Here is a 12,603-nt window from a genome sequence, read left to right as displayed (position 1 = left end):
TAGCAATGCCATCGGAGAGTCGCACCGGGCCCTCATACATGCGGGGTGGTGTGGTGGCATGTCCGAAGAGGCGGGACGCGTCTCCGGGGCGTGGCCCCCCCTCACGGACGGCGATGACACGGTAGTAGACGTTCTGCGGTAACGATGCGGCGTCAATATTACTAAATACTCGGAGCGCGATAAAATCATGAGTTTCTTTGCGCGACGCGGGCACATGTGCTATAGGAACGATGGTATTTTTTCATAAATTTTGGTGATGGAGAAGTATCCGAAAAATTCCCTCTACGCGGATTGCCCTTCGCGCGTCTACGGCTGTGGCCGGCGGCCTCCGGGGGCTAGCATGCCGCCAAATCTTGGGTAGGCGGCCTCTCACAAGTCTGGAAGTGTTGTGGCGGTTGCAAACGCCCGGCACGCGTGTCCGGGGTGTGCCCCCCCTCACGGACGGCGCCGCCGGCAGCACCTGGAGGGGGGAAACGGACGCGTGGGGTCTACACGGAGGGGATCTTGCTGTGGGTCTGGCCCGGATATTGCTCCAAAGTGTTCCTATGGGCTGACCTAACACAACCGGGTGGGGAGGTCCACTGGTCAAAGCCCGTTTGTGCAAATTCAAAGAGCTAGATCCCGTGGTCAAACGATATAGGGTTAGGCGGGACGGGGGCACTGGGGGGTAGCAATGCCACCGGAGCGTCGCACCGGGCCCTCATACATGCGGGATGGTGTGGTGGCATGTCCGAAGAGGCGGGACGCATCTCCGGGGCGTGGCCCCCCCTCACGGACGGCGATGACACGGTAGTAGACGTTTTGCGGTAACGATGCGGCGTCAATATTGCTAAATACTCGGAGCGCGATAAAATCATGAGTTTTTTTGCACGACGCGGGCACATGTGCTATAGGAACGATGGTATTTTTTCATAATTTTTGGTGATGGAGAAGTACCCGAAAAATTCCCTCTACGCGGATTGCCCTCCGCGCGTCTACGGCTGTGGCCGGCGGCCTCCGGGGGCTAGCATGCCGCCAAATCTTGCGTAGGCGGCCTCTCACAAGTCTAGAAGTGTTGTGGCGGTTGCAAACGCCCGACACGCGTGTCCGGGTTGTGCCCCCCCTCACGGACGGCGCCGCCGGCGGCACCTGGAGGGGGGAAACGGACGCGTGGGGTCTACACGGAGGGGATCTTGCTGTGGGTCTGGCCCGGATGTTGCTCCAAAGTGTTCCTATGGGCTGACCTAACACAACCGGGTGGGGAGGTCCACTGGTCAAAGCCCGTCCGTGCAAATTCAAAGAGCTAGATCCCGTGGTCAAACGATATAGGGTTAGGCCGGACGGGGGCACTGGGGGTAGCAATGCCACCAGAGCGTCGCACCGGGCCCTCATACATGCGGGGTGGTGTGGTGGCATGTCCAAAGAGGCGGGCGCATCTCCGGGGCGTGGCCCCCCCTCACGGACGGCGATGACACGGTAGTAGACGTTCTGCGGTAACGATGCGGCGTCAGTATTACTAAATACTCGGAGCGCGATAAAATCATGAGTTTTTTTGCACGACGCGGGCACATGTGCTATAGGAACGATGGTATTTTTTCATAATTTTTGGTGATGGAGAAGTATCCGAAAAATTCCCTCTACGCGGATTGCCCTTCGCGCGTCTACGGCTGTGGCCGGCGGCCTCCGGGGGCTAGCATGCCGCCAAATCTTGCGTAGGCGGCCTCTCACACGTTTGGAAGTGTTGTGGCGGTTGCAAACGCCCGGCACGCGTGTCCGGGGTGTGCCCCCCCTCACAGACGGCGCCGCCGCCGGCACCTGGAGGGGGGAAACGGACGCGTGGGGTCTACACGGAGGGTATCTTACTGTGGGTCTGGCCCGGATGTTGCTCCAAAGTGTTCCTATGGGCTGACCTAACACAACCGGGTGGGGAGGTCCACTGGTCAAAGCCCGTCTGTGCAAAGTCAAAGGGCTAGATCCCGTGGTCAAACGCTACAGGGTTAGGCGGGACGGGGGCACTAGGGGTACCAATGCCACCGGAGCGTCGCAGCGGGCCCTCATACATGCGGGGTGGTGTGGTGGGATGTCCGAAGAGGCGGGACGCGTCTCCGGGGCGTGGCCCCTCCTCACGGACGGCGATGACACGGCAGTAGACGTTCTGCGGTAACGATGCGGCGTCAATATTACTAAATACTCGGAGCGCGATAAAATCATGAGTTTTTTTGCACGACGCGGGCACATGTGCTATAGGAATGATGGTATTTTTTAATAATTTTTGGGGATGGAGAAGTATCCGAAAAATTCCCTCTACGCGGATTGCCCTTCGCGCGTCTACGGCTGTGGCCGGCGGCCTCCGGGGGCTAGCATGCCGCAAAATCTTGCGTAGGCGGCCTCTCACAAGTCTGGAAGTGTTGTGGCGGTCGCAAACGCCCGGCACGCGTGTCCGGGGAGTGCCCCCCCTCACGGACGGCGCCGCCCCCGACACCTGGAGGGGGGAAATGGACGCGTGGGGTCTACACGGAGGGGATCTTGCTGTGGGTCTGGCCCGGATGTTGCTCCAAAGTGTTCCTTTGGGCTGACCTAACACAACCGGGTGGGGAGGTCCACTGGTCGAAGCCCGTCCGTGCAAAGTCAAAGGGCTACATCCCGTGGTCAAACGCTACAGGGTTAGGCGGGACGGGGGCACTGGGGGTACCAATGCCACCGGAGCGTCGCACCGGGCCCTCATACATGCGGGGTGGTGTGGTGGGATGTCCGAAGAGGCGGGACGCGTCTCCGGGGCGTGCCCCCCCCCTCACGGACGACGATGACACGGCAGTAGACGTTCTGCGGTAACGATGCGGCGTCAATATTACTAAATACTCGGAGCGCGATGAAATCATGAGTTTTTTTGCACGACGCGGGCACATGTGCTATAGGAACGATGGTATTTTTTTTTGATAATTTTTGGTGATGGAGAAGTATCCGAAAAATTCCCTCTACGCGGATTGCCCTTCGCGCGTCTACGGCTGTGGCCGGCGGCCTCCGGGGGCTAGCATGCCGCAAAATCTTGCGTAGGCGGCCTCTCACAAGTCTGGAAGTGTTGTGGCGGTTGCAAACGCCCGGCACGCGTGTCCGGGGTGTGCCCCCCCCCTCACGGACGGGGCCGCCGCCGGCACCTGGAGGGGGGAAACGGACGCTTGGGGTCTACACGGAGGGGATCTTGCTGTGGGTCTGGCCCGGATGTTGCTCCAAAGTGTTCCTATGGGCTGACCTAACACAACCGGGTGGGGAGGTCCATTGGTCAAAGCCCGTCCATGCAAATTCAAAGGGCCAGATCCCGTGGTCAAACGCTACAGGGTTAGGCGGGACGGGGGCACTAGGGGGTAGCAATGCCACCGGAGCGTCGCACCGGGCCCTCATACATGCGGGATGGTGTGGTGGCATGTCCGAAGTGGCGGGACGCATCTCCGGGGCATGGCCCCCCCCTCACGGACGGCGATGACACGGTAGTAGACGTTCTGCGGTAACGATGCGGCGTCAATATTACTAAATACTGGGAGCGCGATAAAGTCATGAGTTTTTTTGCACGACGCGGGCACATGTGCTATAGGAACGATGGTATTTTATCATAATTTTTGGTGATGGAGAAGTATCCGAAAAATTCCCTCTACGCGGATTGCCCTTCGCGCGTCTACGGCTGTGGCCGGCGGCCTCCGGGGGCTAGCATGCCGCCAAATCTTGCGTAGGCAGCCTCTCACAAGTCTGGAAGTGTTGTGGAGGTTGCAAACGCCCGGCACGCGTGTCCGGGGTGTGCCCCCTGTTGGAAATATGCCCTAGAGGCAATAATAAATAAGTTATTATTATATTTCCCTGTTCATGATAATCGTTTATTATCCATGCTATAATTGTATTGATAGGAAACTCAGATACATGTGTGGATACATAGACAACACCATGTCCCTAGTAAGCCTCTAGTTGACTAGCTCGTTGATCAATAGATGGTTACGGTTTCCTGACCATGGACATTGGATGTCGTTGATAACGGGATCACATCATTAGGAGAATGATGTGATGGACAAGACCCAATCCTAAGCATAGCACTAGATCATGTAGTTCGTATGCTAAAGCTTTTCTTATGTCAAGTATCATTTCCTTAGACCATGAGATTGTGCAACTCCCGGATACCGGAGGAATGCTTTGGGTGTGCCAAACGTCACAACGTAACTGGGTGGCTATAAAGGTACACTATGGGTATCTCCGAAAGTGTCTGTTGGGTTGGCACGAATCGAGACTGGGATTTGTCACTCCGTGTAAACGGAGAGGTATCTCTGGGCCCACTCGGTAGGACATCATCATAATGTGCACAATGTGATCAAGGAGTTGATCACGGGATGATGTGTTACGGAACGAGTAAAGAGACTTGCCGGTAACGAGATTGAACAAGGTATCGGGATACCAACGATCGAATCTCGGGCAAGTATCGTACCGATAGACAAAGGGAATTGTATACGGGATTGATTAAGTCCTTGACATCGTGGTTCATCCGATGAGATAATCGTGGAACATGTGGGAGCCAACATGGGTATCCAGATCCCGCTGTTGGTTATTGACCGGAGAACGTCTCGGTCATGTTTGCATGTCTCCCGAACCCGTAGGGTCTACACACTTAAGGTTCGATGACGCTAGGGTTATAAAGGAAGTTAGTATGTGGTTACCGAATGTTGTTCGGAGTCCCGGATGAGATCCCGGACGTCACGAGGAGTTCCGGAATGGTCCGGAGGTAAAGATTTATATATGGGAAGTCCTGTTTTGGACACCGGAAGAGTTTCGGGGTTTATCGGTAACGTACCGGGACCACCGGGAGGGTCCCGGGGGTCCACCAAGTGGGGCCACCTGCCCCGGAGGCTTGCGTGGGCTGAGAGTGGTGAGGGACCAGCCCCGTAGTGGGCTGGTGCGCCTCCCACAAGGGCCCAAGGTGCCCAAGAGGTGGAAAGGGGGCAAACCCTAATGGGATATGGGCCTTAGGGCCCATATTGGGGCGCCTCCCTCTCCCCTCCCCCTCTTGGCCGCCACCCTTGGCCCCATCTAGGGCTGCCGCCCCCCCTAGGGGTGGGAACCCTAGAGGGGGCGCAGTCCTCCCCTTCCCCTATATATATGAGGCCATAGGGCTGCCCACAACAGGTGATTAGATCTCTCGTTGGTGCAGCCCTGCATCTCTCTCTCCCTCCTCTTCTGTGGTGCTTAGCGAAGCCCTGCAGGATAGCCACGCTCCTCCATCACCACCACGCCATTGTGCTGCTGCTGGAAGGAGTCTTCCTCATCCTCTCCCTCTCTCCTTGCTAGATCAAGGCGTGGGAGACGTCACCGGGCTATACGTGTGTTGAACGCGGAGGTGCCGTCCGTTCGGCACTTGGTCATCGGTGATTTGAATCACGACGAGTACGACTCCATCAACCCCGTTCACTTGAACGCTTCCGCTTAGCGATCTACAAGGGTATGTAGATGCAACTCTCCTTCCTCTCGTTGCTAGTCTCTCCATAGATAGATCTTGGTGACACGTAGGAAATTTTTTGAATTTCTGCTACGTTCCCCAACAGTGGTATCAGAGCCAGGTTTATTGCGTAGATTCTATGCACGAGTAGAACACAAAGTAGTTGTGGGCGTTGATTTTGTTCAATATGCTTGCCGTTACTAGTCTTATCTTGATTCGGCGGCATCGTGGGATGAAGCGGCCCGGACCGACCTTACACGTACTCTTACGTGAGACTGGTTCCACCGACTGACATGCACTAGTTGCATAAGGTGGCTAGCGGGTGTCTGTCTCTCCCACTTTAGTCGGATCGGATTTGATGAAAAGGGTCCTTATGAAGGGTAAATAGCAATTGGCATATCACGTTGTGGTCTTTGCGTAGGTAAGAACCGTTCTTGCTAGAAACCCATAGCAGCCACGTAAAACATGCAAACAACAATTAGAGGACGTCTAACTTGTTTTTGCAGGGTATGCTATGTGATGTGATATGGCCAAAGGATGTGATGAATGATATATGTGATGTATGAGATTGATCATGTTCTTGTAATAGGAATCACGACTTGCATGTCGATGAGTATGACAACCGGCAGGAGCCATAGGAGTTGTCTTTATTTATTTATGACCTGCGTGTCAACTTAAACGTCATGTAATTACTTTACTTTATTGCTAACCGTTAGCCATAGTAGTAGAAGTAATAGTTGGCGAGGCAACTTCATGAAGACACGATGATGGAGATCATGATGATGGAGATCATGGTGTCATGCCGGTGACGATGATGATCATGGAGCCCCGAAGATGGAGATCAAAAGGAGCAAAGTGATGATGGCCATATCATGTCACTATTTGATTGCATGTGATGTTTATCATGTTTATACATCTTATTTGCTTAGAACGACGGTAGTAAATAAGATGATCCCTTACAACAATTTCAAGAAGTGTTCTCCCCTAACTGTGCACCGTTGCGACAGTTCGTGTTTCGAAGCACCACGTGATGATCGGGTGTTAGATTCTAACGTTCACATACAACGGGTGTAAGACAGATTTATACACGCAAAACACTTCGGGTTAACTTGACGAGCCTAGCATGTACAGACATGGCCTCGGAACACAGAAGACCGAAAGGTCGAGCATGAGTTGTATAGAAGATACGATCAACATGAAGATGTTCATCGACGTTGACTAGTCCGTCTCACGTGATGATCGGACACGGCCTAGTTGACTCGGATCATGTAATCACTTAGATGACTAGAGGGATGTCTATCTAAGTGGGAGTTCATAAGATGAACTTAATTATCCTGAACATAGTCAAAAGGATTTTGCAAATTATGTCGTAGCTCACGCTATAGTTCTACTGTTTAGATATGTTCCTAGAGGAAAATTAGTTGAAAGTTGATAGTAGCAATTATGCGTACTAGGTCCGTAAATTGGGGATTGTCCTCATTGCTTCATAGAAGGCTTATGTCCTTAATGCACCGCTCAGTGTGCTGAACCTCGAACGTTGTCTGTGGATGTTGCGAACATCTGACATACACGTTTTGATAACTACGTGATAGTTCAGTTAAACGGTTTAGAGTTGAGGCACCAAAGACAGTTTTGAAATGTCGCGAAACATATGAGATGTTTTGAGGGCTGAAATTGGGATTTCAGGCTCGTGCCCACGTCAAGAGGTATAAGACCTCCGACGATTCTCTTAGCCTACATACTAAGGGAGAAAAGCTCAATTGTTGAGCTTGTGCTCAGATTGTCTGAGTACAACAATCATTTGAATCAAGTGGGAGTTGATCTTCCAGATGAGATAGTGATGTTTCTCCGAAGTCATTACCACCAAGCTGCTAGAGCTTCGTGATGAACTATAATATATCAGGGACATATATGATGATCCTTTAGATATTCGCGATGTTTGACACCGCAAAAGTAGAGATCAAGAAGGAGCATCAATTGTTGATGGTTAGTGAAACCACTAGTTTCAAGAAGGGCAAGGGCAAGAAGGGATACTTCATGAAACGGCAAATCAGCTGCTGCTCTGGTGAAGAAACCCAAAGTTGAACCCAAACCCGAGACTAAGTGCTTCTGTAATAAGGGGAACAACCACTGGAGCGGAATTACCCTAGATACTTGGTAGATTAGAAGGCTGGCAAGGTCGATAGAAGTATATTGGATATACATTGTGTTGATGTGTACTTTACTAGTACTCCTAGTAGCACCAGGGTATTAGATACCGGTTCGGTTGCTAAGTGTTAGTAACTTAAAATAAAAGCTACGGAATAAGCGGAAACTAGCTAAAGGTGAGCTGACGATATGTGTTGGAAGTGTTTCCAATGTTGATATGATCAAATATTGTGCGCTCCCTCTACCATCGAGATTGGTGTTTGCGTTGAGCATAGACTTGATTGGATTATGTCTATCGCAATACGGTTATTCATTTAAGGAGAATAATGGTTACTCTGTTTATTTGAATAATACCTTCAATGGTCTTACACCTAAATTGCATGGTTTATTGAATCTCGATCGTAGTGATACACATGTTCATGCCAAAAGATAATAATGATAGTACCACCTACTTGTGGCACTGCCACGTAAGTCATATCGGTATAAAACGCATGAAGAAGCTCCCTGTTGATGGATCTTTGGACTCACTCATTTTGGAAAAGTTTGAGACATGCGAACCATGTCTATTGGTGTATATGCATGAAGAAACTCCATGCAGATGGACCGTTTGGACTCACTTGATTTTGGATCACTTGAGACATGCAAATCATACCACATGGGCAAGATGACTGAAAGCCTCGGTTTCAGTAAAATGGAACTGGAAAGCAACTTGTTGGAAGTAATGCATTTTGATGTGTGCAGTCCAATGAGTGCTGAGGCATGTAGTGGATATCGTTATGTTCTTACTTCACAGATGATTTGAGTAGATGTTGAGAATATTTACTTGATGAATCACGAGTCTGAATTATTGAAAGGTTCAAGTAATTTCAGGGTGAAGTTGAAAGATCGTCGTGACAAGAGGATAAAATATCTATGATATGATCATAGAGATGAATATCTGAATTACGAGTTTGGCACAGAATTAAGACATTGTGGAAATTGTTTCACAACCGATACAGCCAGGAACACCATAGTGTGATGGTGTGTCCGAACATCATAACTGCACCCTATTGGATACGATGCATACCATGATCCCTCTTATCGAATTACCACGATAGTTTATGGGTTAGGCATTAGAGACAACCACATTCACTTTAAATAGGGCACCACATAATTCCGATAAGATGACACCGTATGAACTATGGTTTAGAGAAACCTAAGCTGTCATTTCTTAAAAGGTTTGGGGCTACGACGCTTATGTGAAAAAGTTTCAGGCTGATAAGCTCGAACCCAAAGCGGATAAATGCATCTTCATAGGAAACCCAAAACAGTTGGGTATACCTCCTGTCTCAGATCCGAAAGCAATAAGGGATTGTTTCTAGAATCGGGTCCTTTCTCGAGGAAAAGTTTCTCTCGAAAGAATTGAGTGGGAGGATGGTGGAAACTTGATGAGGTTATTGAACCGTCTCTTCAACTAGTGTGTGGCAGGGCACAGGAAATTGTTCCTGTGGCACCTACACCAATTGAAGTGGGAGCTTATGATATTGATCATGAGACTTCGGATCAAGTCACTCCCAAACCTCGTAGGATGACAAGGATATGTAATCCTGTCTTGGAAGTCATGTTGCGAGACAATAATGAACCTACGAGCTATGGAGAAGCGATGGTGGGCCCGGATTCCGATAAATGGCTCGAGGCCATATAATCCGAGAGAGGGTCCATATATGAAAACAAAGTATAGACTTTGGAAGAACTACTTGATGGTCGTAAGGCTGTTAGGTACATATGGATTTTAAATGGAAGACGGACAATGATGGTAAGTATCACCATTAAGAAAGCTCGACTTGTCGTTAAGATGTTTTCCGACAAGTTCAAGGAGTTGACTACGATGAGACTTTCTCACTCGTAGCGATGCTAAGAGTCTGTTGGAATTATATTAGCGATCAGTGCATTATTTATGAAATCTTGCAGATGGGATGTCAAAACATTGTTTCCTCGACGATTTTCTTGAGGAAAGGTTGTATGTGATGCAACCGAAAGGTTTTGTCAATCCTGAAAATGCTAATAAGTGTGCAAAGCTCTAGCTATCCTTCTAAGGACGGGAGTAAGCATCTCGGAGTTGGAATGTATGCTTTGATGATGATCAAAGATTTTGGGTTTATACAAAGTTTATGAGAAACTTGTATTTCCAAAGAAGTGAGTGGGAGCACTATAGAATTTCTGATGAATATATGTTGTTGACATATCGTAGATCAGAAATGACGTAGAATTTCTGGAAAGCATATAGGGTTATTTGGAAAGTGTTTTTCAATGGAAAGCCTGGATTAAGCTGCTTGAACATTGAGCATCAAGATCTATAAGGATAGATCAAAACGCTTAATGGTACTTTCAAATGAGCACATACCTAGACATGATCTTGAAGGTGTTCAAAATGGATCAGTCAAAGAAGGAGTTCTTGCCTGAGTTGTAAGGTATGAAGTTAAGACTTAAAGCTCGACCACGGCAGAATAGAGAGAAAGGACGAAAGTCGTCCCTTATGCTTAAGACGTAGGCTCTTCAGTATGCTATGCTGTGTACCGCACCTGAAGTGTGCCTTGCCATGAGTCAGTCAAGGGGTACAAGAGTGATCCAAGAATGGATCACAGGACAGCGGTCAAATTTATCCTTAGTAACCAGTGGACTAAGGAATTTTTCTCGATTATGGAGGTGGTAAAAGAGTTCGTCGTAAAGGGTTACGTCGATGCAAGCTTAACACCTATCCGGATAGCACTGAGTAGAGATACCGGATACGTATAATGGAGCAACAATTTAGAATAGCTCCAAGTAGAATAGTTATTTGGAATAGCTCCGAATAGAATGTGGTAGCTACATCTAGGAGATGACATAGAGATTTGTAAAGCACACACGGATCTGAAAGGTTCAGACCCGTTGACTAAAACCTCTCTCACAAGCAACATGATCAAACCTAGAACTCATTGAGTGTTAATCACATAAGTGATGTGAACTAGACTACTGACTCTAGTAAACTCTTGGGTGTTAGTCACATGGCGATGTGACCTTGAGTGTTAATCACATATCGATGTGAACTAGATTATTGACTCTAGTGCAAGTGGGAGACTGTTGGAAATATGCCCTAGAGGCAATAATAAATAAGTTATTATTATATTTCCCTGTTCATGATAATCGTTTATTATCCATGCTATAATTGTATTGATAGGAAACTCAGATACATGTGTGGATACATAGACAACACCATGTCCCTAGTAAGCCTCTAGTTGACTAGCTCGTTGATCAATAGATGGTTACGGTTTCCTGACCATGGACATTGGATGTCGTTGATAACGGGATCACATCATTAGGAGAATGATGTGATGGACAAGACCCAATCCTAAGCATAGCACTAGATCGTGTAGTTCGTATGCTAAAGCTTTTCTTATGTCAAGTATCATTTCCTTAGACCATGAGATTGTGCAACTCCCGGATACCGGAGGAATGCTTTGGGTGTGCCAAACGTCACAACGTAACTGGGTGGCTATAAAGGTACATTATGGGTATCTCCGAAAGTGTCTCTTGGGTTGGCACGAATCGAGACTGGGATTTGTCACTCCGTGTAAACGGAGAGGTATCTCTGGGCCCACTCGGTAGGACATCATCATAATGTGCACAATGTGATCAAGGAGTTGATCACGGGATGATGTGTTACGGAACGAGTAAAGAGACTTGCCGGTAACGAGATTGAACAAGGTATCGGGATACCGACGATCGAATCTCGGGCAAGTATCGTACCGATAGACAAAGGGAATTGTATACGGGATTGATTAAGTCCTTGACATCGTGGTTCATCCGATGAGATCATCGTGGAACATGTGGGAGCCAACATGGGTATCCAGATCCCGCTGTTGGTTATTGACCGGAGAACGTCTCGGTCATGTCTGCATGTCTCCCGAACCCGTAGGGTCTACACACTTAAGGTTCGATGACGCTAGGGTTATAAAGGAAGTTAGTATGTGGTTACCGAATGTTGTTCGGAGTCCCGGATGAGATACCGGACGTCACGAGGAGTTCCGGAATGGTCCGGAGGTAAAGATTTATATATGGGAAGTCCTGTTTTGGACACCGGAAGAGTTTTGGGGTTTATCGGTAACGTACCGGGACCACCGGGAGGGTCCCGGGGGTCCACCAAGTGGGGCCACCTGCCCCGGAGGCTTGCGTGGGCTGAGAGTGGTGAGGGACCAGCCCCGTAGTGGGCTGGTGCGCCTCCCACAAGGGCCCAAGGTGCCTAAGAGGTGGAAAGGGGGCGAACCCTGATGGGATATGGGCCTTAGGGCCCATATTGGGGCGCCTCCCTCTCCCCTCCCCCTCTTGGCCGCCACCCTTGGCCCCATCTAGGGCTGCCGCCCCCCCTAGGGGTGGGAACCCTAGAGGGGGCGCAGCCCTCCCCTTCCCCTATATATATGAGGCCATAGGGCTGCCCACAACAGGTGATTAGATCTCTCGTTGGTGCAGCCCTGCATCTCTCTCTCCCTCCTCTTCTGTGGTGCTTAGCGAAGCCCTGCAGGATAGCCACGCTCCTCCATCACCACCACGCCGTTGTGCTGCTGCTGGAAGGAGTCTTCCTCATCCTCTCCCTCTCTCCTTGCTGGATCAAGGCGTGGGAGACGTCACCGGGTTGTACGTGTGTTGAACGCGGAGGTGCCGTCCGTTCGGCACTTGGTAATCGGTGATTTGAATCACGACGAGTACGACTCCATCAACCCCGTTCACTTGAACGCTTCCGCTTAGCGATCTACAAGGGTATGTAGATGCAACTCTCCTTCCTCTCGTTGCTAGTCTCTCCATAGATAGATCTTGGTGACACGTAGGAAATTTTTTGAATTTCTGCTACGTTCCCCAACACCCCCCTCACGGACGGCGCCACCGCCGGCACCTGGAGGGGGGAAACGGACGCGTGGGGTCTACACGGAGGGGATCTTGCTGTGGGTCTGGCCCGGATATTGCTCCAAAGTGTTCCTATGGGCTGACCTAAC

The sequence above is a fragment of the Triticum aestivum genome, chromosome 2A, assembly GCF_018294505.1.
Source record: "Triticum aestivum cultivar Chinese Spring chromosome 2A, IWGSC CS RefSeq v2.1, whole genome shotgun sequence".
NCBI classification, from domain to species: domain Eukaryota; kingdom Viridiplantae; phylum Streptophyta; class Magnoliopsida; order Poales; family Poaceae; genus Triticum; species Triticum aestivum.
The sequence above is the reverse complement of the archived record's forward strand: the minus strand, read 5'-3'. Positions refer to the sequence as shown.